Source organism: Neophocaena asiaeorientalis, unplaced genomic scaffold, assembly GCF_003031525.2.
Source record: "Neophocaena asiaeorientalis asiaeorientalis breed wild unplaced genomic scaffold, Neophocaena_asiaeorientalis_V1.1 scaffold272, whole genome shotgun sequence".
NCBI classification, from domain to species: Eukaryota; Metazoa; Chordata; class Mammalia; order Artiodactyla; family Phocoenidae; genus Neophocaena; species Neophocaena asiaeorientalis.
This window is the reverse complement of record NW_020175403.1, coordinates 20,214-27,752: the sequence shown is the minus strand read 5'-3', so window position 1 is coordinate 27,752 and position 7,539 is coordinate 20,214. Positions and strand designations below refer to the sequence as shown.

Below are 7,539 nucleotides of genomic sequence, written 5' to 3'. Positions count from 1 at the left end.
CTACTCATGCTTTGGTTGCGTGACTTGCAGTTTCGTTCTGTTGTTTCTGAAAAACAACTCAGTATCTCATTATCAATAGAGTAGGACCAGATTGAGCTGGTCCTGGGGTTATAAGTTCGTTATATATTCTGTATCCTGGACCCTTATCAGATAAATGACTTGCAAATATTTTCTCACATTCTGTGGGTCATCTTCTCATTTTCTTTTTTTATTATAATACAAAAATATTTTCCTTTAATAAAGATTTTCACATCATGTTTAATAGGAAACAACTAAAATGTTATGTAAAGAGCCCAGGAGGTAAATTTTTACTATTTATCTTTCAGATCATATCATTTTTCTTCAAAATCTGTACATATGCTTGTGATGTTTTCAAAACTAGATCTTTATATAGATTTGACTCATCAGTAGATCCTAGAGGAGAAGCTCTATAGGATTCAGATTCAAATTCAGCAGCAGCTTCTTCTAATTTCCTAGTTATATTTTAAAAATAAGAAACACTTCATGAATTTGCATGTCATCCTTGTGCAGGGCCCATGCTAATCTTCTCTGTATCATTCCAATTTTAGTATATGTGCTGCCAAAGTGAGCACAACTTTTCATTTTCTTGATAGTGTCCTTGAAGCACAAAAGTCTTTTTTAATTTGGATGAAGGACAATTTATTTATTTTTTCTTTGATTGCTTGTGCTTTTGGTGTTTTATCTATCATTGCCTAATCCAAGGTCACAAAAATTTACATGTGTTTTCTTCTAGTAGTTCTATAGTGTAAGCTTTACAGTAGGTCTCTGATCCATGCTGAATTAATTTTGTGTATGTTGTGAGGGAGGGGCCCACCTTAATTTTTTTCATGTGGATATTCAGTTACCTGGCATCATTTGTTGAAAAGGACTATATTTTTTTCTACTGAATCATCTTGGCACCCTTGTCAACTTGCTGTGATTATTACTGAGAAGAGTATACTTAGACTTAATCTTATTTCCCTCCCTGATTATTGTTGGTCATGTTATCAAGGTTTGTTGCCCTTACTAAATTTTTTGTTCTGTTAATAAAGGTGCTATAGTGTTTAATCTTAGCTCTATTTTTAAATAGCTTCAAACTGCCCACAAAAACTTTTACCTTAGCTTCTCCAATTCTAGAGTTCTCTATTTTGCATAGCTGAATTTTTTCTCAAGTACTGCCCCCTCCACCTCTAGGAGGGGCACACAACTTTAGTTCCCTCAGTATTATTTAGGTTAATGTCTGCCTGTTCCTTTTAATTTGAATGGCAACTTGACCTGGCATATATTATTGCAGGGGTCAGCAAACTTTCCATAAAGAGCCAGATAGTGAATGTTTACAGCTTTGTGGGCTTTATGATCTCAGTTGCACCTCCTCAATTCTTCTGCTGTAGTGCAAAAGCCACCACAGACAATTTGTAAGCAAGTAGATATGATTGTGTTTCCATAAAATTTTACCTGTCAAAATAGATGGTGGCCAGATTTGGCCTATGGGTTGTGTTAAACTGACCCACCTATTATTGGATCACAGACTCCCTTATAACTTTGTGGACCTGTTTGTTCAGTGAATATTTATTGAGCACCTACTCTATACTAAATCTTCTAAGTGCTCAGGACACGTTGTTGGACAAGGCAAAAAAAGGCCTGTTCCCTAATTAACAAACAACCAACCCTATATGCCATAGATATGATTGTGTTTCCATAAAATTTTACCTGTCAAAATAGATGGTGGCCAGATTTGGCCTATGGGTTGTGTTAAACTGACCCACCTATTATTGGATCACAGACTCCCTTATAACTTTGTGGACCTGTTTGTTCAGTGAATATTTATTGAGCACCTACTCTATACTAAATCTTCTAAGTGCTCAGGACACGTTGTTGGACAAGGCAAAAAAAGGCCTGTTCCCTAATTAACAAACAACCAACCCTATATGCCAAAAGAAGGAGAGAGAGAGAGAGGGGAAGGGAAGAATGGGAGAAGGGAAGAAGGAAGAGGTGAGGGAGAAATAATACAGAGAAATCAGACTGTAGTAGGACAGGCAACATTTACTAGAATGTACTCTGCAGAGGTGATAATGAGAGAAACTTTCAACTATGTGACGATCTGGGCAAAATATTCCAGTAATGAGACAAAGCAAGTTCAAAGTCCCTGTGGTGTGATTTAGAAAAGAGAGAAATGCAGTGTTATTGAACAAATTGATTCAATGGGAGAGTGTTAAGACTTGAGGTGAGAGAGGGAAGTGTGAGAATTGTAAAACATTTGGATTTCATTCTAAATGCAACGGGAGGACACTGGAAAGTTTTAAGTGGTCCAATTACATTACCTGATTTATTTTTAAAACGATCACTCTGATTATATTTGGAGAGATTTAGCAGGAAAATGTATCAGAAGGGAGTATTTTGAAGGTTATTGCCGTAATTCAGGAAGGAATTCAGGAAGGGCTCAGTAAGGGAGATGGCAAGAGGCTTTGGTGAAAAGTGTATTGATAAAAGATAAATTTGGAAGTAGAGCCAGCAGGCCTTACAGATGGACTGGATTAAATTGATAAAGAAGAGAGCAGAATGATGACTTTTTGGTTTTTGGCTTGAGAAATTTGATGGTGCCTCTTATTGACATCTGGAAGACTGAGGGAATAATACTCTTTCTTAGAGTTAGGGAATATCCCTTACATGCCTATTTGATAGGGAAAAGATATGACTACATAAAGAAGGCAGGGATATATATGTCTGGAATTTGGGATGAAGTCAGGGATGGAGATAAAAATCTGGAGGTCATTGTATAATAAAAGGTCACAGAAAAGAGAAGAGAGCTCAGGAATGAACTCTGGGCCAGCCCAACATTTATGGCAAAGTAAAGCAAGAAGATGGTAGTTGTGCAGCTAGTGATAGAGGAGGCAGAGTAGAAGGAGGACTGATTAGAAAAGAAAAAGACAACACTTCAGTGAGGCATGAGGAAGAGGGGGGGAGTATACTGTCACAAAGTTAGAAAAGACAATTCCAAGGAGGACGTAAACAGACTAGTATAAAAAATATGGTAATGGTTTCTTATCAACTCTTTATCAATTTTTTCATAAATTTATTTATATTTTTGGCTGTGTTGGGTCTTCGTTGCTGTGCGCGGGCTTCTCTTGCTGTGGAGCACAGGCTCTCAGTGCGTGGCTTCAGTACTTGTGGCTCATGGGCTCTAGAGCTCAGGCTCAGTAGTTGTGGTGCACGGGCTTAGTTGCTCTGCGGCATGTGGGATCTTCCCGGACCAGGGCTCGAACCCATGTCCCCTGCATTGGCAGGTGGATTCTTAACCGCTGTGCCACCAGGGAAGCCCTCTTATCAACTCTTTAAATGAGTGAAATTAGCTACTGTGTCATGGCTACATATGGTACCTTCTGATTATGTATCTTTTCCCAGTTAGTAGAGGAAAGAGGGCTAGTCTGGCCAGCGAGATTACATGGAACTAGGAGAGGGAACAGAAAGTTTCTCAGGTGAAATGTGGGATATTAAAACCTGTGGAGCCAGCAGAGCTGAAACTAGTGTCAGAGACTAGAGTCTGAGAAGTCAGAAGGGGGCATCTGGATGGTTATCAAAGAGAAGATGCCAGGATCAGATATCAAAGCTTGGTTATGGAACCAGGAAGGCAGAAACTACGGATTGGAACAAGCATGAGAAAGCTGAGAATAGATGGGAGGTGTCCGGATCTTCTTCACAGATCGGGATTTTTTTTTTTTTTTTCTTTTAAAAATGTAACAGCCCAGGTGTAGCAGTGCTGGGTCGGGAGCTCAGAGGAGATTCCAGTCCCATAAACTACAGGCTCTCTTCTCCAGCTGGAGTTGGCTAAGGCCTCTTGTGTACTGTTGAGTAGAAAGCCCTGGCATGCTCTGGTGAATCCTTGTTGAAAAGTGGTAATTTGGAAAGTAGAAAACAATTCCCCATAGTCAAGGCTGGCTTCATGTGTGTGCAACCTATGCAGCTGCACAGAACCCTGTACTTAGAAGGGCCCCATGCTTGGTTTAATACTCTGCCATCTTGAAATGTCACCATCTTGAAATTAATATTTTTTTTCACCAGCAGCTCCACATTTGTGGTTTGCACAGGGCCTTGCAAATTATGTAGATGGTCCTGCCCATAATCGCTTTTCTGGCTACATATTTCACATATTTTTCTGACTGTGGGGTCAGTTTGAGTCGGTGCTCTTCCTGCCACAAAGCTAGGTTAATGCACCCCATCTGGTTATAGGTTTGTATCTAAAGGTTAGCAGATAGGAGAATATAAAAGCCAAAGGATATGAACGATGCTTGTCAGAGTAGGTCTTAAACTAGGAGCCATAAGTATAGCTCAGGTTTCTGGATGGCACATGGAGGAAGGAAGGTTCCTTGGTGAACAGTGTAGTGGTGCCTAGAACAGAGAGGAGACAAGGTACAGGATGAAGGTAGCATGCTGGTGAGAGGTCCACCACAACCCAGACAACAGCAAATCATGGAGGAAAGGCACATCTCTGCCTAAGTTGATTATGCTAATGTCTTAGGAGCAAGGAGTGACAGCAAGAAGTTTTATTAGCCCTTTAGTTTTCAAATCTGTCCTTGGTCAGCTTGGCAGGCAGCCATAGTATTTGGCAGATATTATATTGAGAAGATGGAGAATGTAGGGCATTCATGTCTCTAATGACCAGAAACTCCTGCTTCCTGAGGCAGGTATCTATGACTGCAACCAAGATCCTGAAGATGCAGACCCAGTGTGGAGGTAGGATGGTTTCCACTCCGATTTTGGAACAATTCATTTCATCTATGATGTCCTGGGTTGGATCAGAGTAGACTAAAATCAGGGTAAAGCAGACAAGGATGCCAGTTAATAGAATGTTTTGTTTTGGGGGTTAAATATCTAATGAATCCCTTTCCTTTCTAAAGAATCCGTGAGTAACATGGGAAATTGAGCATCTAAGTTGCTCACTTAAGGAAAACTCAGGAGCCACTGGACATCCTTGAGTGTTGGGGCTTTTAAATTCAGAACTACTAGTCTCTAATCTGGGGATGGCATCCTTCAGGGGCTTCAAGCATTTCTAATGGCTATGCTAGAGAAGAAATGTAGCTTGTGGGTCCCTCAGGTGATGATGATGTCATGGATTCCTAGTAAGGAGACACTAAGGACCAGGGAAAATGTCGAAAACCTGTGACAAACAGGCATAGCCCCTGAATCTAGCTTCATAAGGGCAGTTGTATGGGGCACAGGTCCTTCTGTGAAGGTAGGTGCTGTCAGCAGAGGCCTGAGTTTGTCATTGTTTATCATGGGAGGTAGTCTGTGGAGTCACCAGGGCCTTCTTACCCCTAAAGACTAAGGGATATTGTGCTGTGGGATTCAGGACAAGGCCCTGCCAGATTCTGTTGAGCATTAAACCACAAGAATTTTCTTCAGTTTAGGTACTGGTGATCATGCTGGGCACCCACTCTTGAAGTGCCTGCCCTGCCGCAGAACAGGCACAGCAGCCCTGCCTATCAGTGGGCCTCTCTGTGGCATCAGCTAGAAGAAGGGGCAGACAGCTGGAGCAGTGCATGTATCTCCACACTGAGCTTGTAGGCTCTTTCACTCACTGAGCCTTGAGTCCTTTCCTACATTGGGCCTATCAGAGCCAAGCCACTGAAAATGCCCTCTGCCTACCAACTTCACTCCCTGACAGCTAGCTGCATCCTTCAAGGCTGTCACACACTTTCAGTTCTGGAACTTTTATGAGGTTCCCTTGGAGACTTTTCTTTTTTTGTAAGAGGGGGATCTGTCTACCATTCATCTTCCATGAACAACTGGATCTCTAAATGTCATACTAAAATATCTTTATTTCTCAATAAAACAGTTCAGCCCACAGTGGCTAGGCTGTTTTGCTCATAAATTAGTTCTGATTCTTTGAGATTGTATAAAATGCTTTGGGGGGAGGTATATATATATTTTGTGAAACAAAGTACTTTCATATTCCAAGTCACTCTCTCTAACAAGAGTTTCGAAAACCTCATTTGAAATTTCATTTCATGGTCAATTCAGCATGTAATGAATAATTCATGGCAGGACTGGAGTGTATAACTTGGGCCGTGGGAGACATGGATATACTTTATTCTCCTTAATTGATACCTGTTCGTAGAGATGGGCGAATAATCCTAATTCTCTTCAGGGATAGAGCCACTATATGATCTGCTAAAATCCTTGGGTTGTTATAGATACAGTGAGGATTGTGTTCCCGGGGCTTTGTCCACTGGGGGTTCAAAGATGGGTTGCTGCAAGAGCCTCTCCCACTTTTGTCCCTTGATGGAGGATCTGTGCCACAGTTGCTGCTCAGGCTCTCTTCGCAGCCCACCTCCACCTGGAGGAGGGACAGATCATCTTGAGGAGGAATCCAGGCCTTTAATCATGGAGAAGTGGTATCTCTGTGTATTTGGAGAACTGGGCTACAAGTTTACTGAAAAGCCTTCAAGATGTGCAATCTATCACGAAATACTTATAAAAATATTGAGAGACCTTTATTTCTTTTAGAAGTGTATTCATTTCCTTTCATAGCTGTGATCAATTATACATTATTTGGGGGCTTATAACAACACACCTTTTATCCTGTTACAGTTTAGGGGGTCAAAAATTCAAAATCAGTTTCACTGGACAAAGTCAAAGTGTCAGCAGGACTGGTTCATTTTAGAGGTTCTATGGGAGAATCCATTTACTTGACTTTTACAGCTTCTAGAGACTGCCTGTATTCCTTGATTTGTGGCCACTTTCTTCTATCTCTGAAACCAGCAACGTAGCTTCTTCAAATCCCTTTTTGTTCCTTGCTTCTGTCATCATATCACTATCTTCTCAACCTGACAACTCCTATGTCCCTTTTATAAGGACCCTTGTGATTACATTGGGCCCATTCAGGTAATCCAGAATAATCTTCCCATCTCAAGATCCTTAATTTGATAACATCTGCAAAGACCCTTTCGTAGGGACTTTGTAAAGTATTATTCACAGGTTCCAGGGATTAGAATGTGACAGATCTGGTGGAGAGCATTATTTAGTCTATCATAATAAAGCATAAATGTTGAAGCATGAAGTTGGTGGATTTGCCTGTCGTATGGATTTTACAAAAAAATAGAGGAAAGGTCCTTATTTTTAGCAGAAATATTCTGTAAAAACATTTCAGTATAAAACTATCCAGTTCTTCCATTGCCAAGCTAACAAACAGTTCACAGTTTAATCACAGACTGTTTTGCAAACGTGATTTAAAACAGCCAATTACTTTGGATATATTTGGGATTTTGCTGTTCAGTGTTATAGCAATAAATTAATATTCACATAGTTTTCATGTGCCATTTCTTAAGAATTTTATTTTAGCCCAGCACTTATTAGAATTTCCTAACAAATACTACAAAATGACTCTATCTTGAAATATTGTCAAATTACAATTAAGTCATGTATACATAAAACTAGTGTAACCAGGAATAGGAGTTCTGAGTACCTCTCTCTCTTTCTCTTTCTGTCTCAGTCTCAGTCTCTCTCTCTCTCTCTGTCTGCCTCTGTCTCTCTGTCTCTCTC

The 7,539-nt window shown here is 40.4% G+C and overlaps 1 non-coding gene across 1 annotated transcript; it reads right to left on the bottom strand.

Moving 5' to 3' along the window:
- Positions 1-486: 486 nt before the first annotated feature.
- On the bottom strand, positions 487-593 carry LOC112414482 (U6 spliceosomal RNA). The gene has a single exon (XR_003006166.1). It is a non-coding gene; the product is annotated as a U6 spliceosomal RNA (small nuclear RNA).
- Positions 594-7,539: the final 6,946 nt, after the last annotated feature.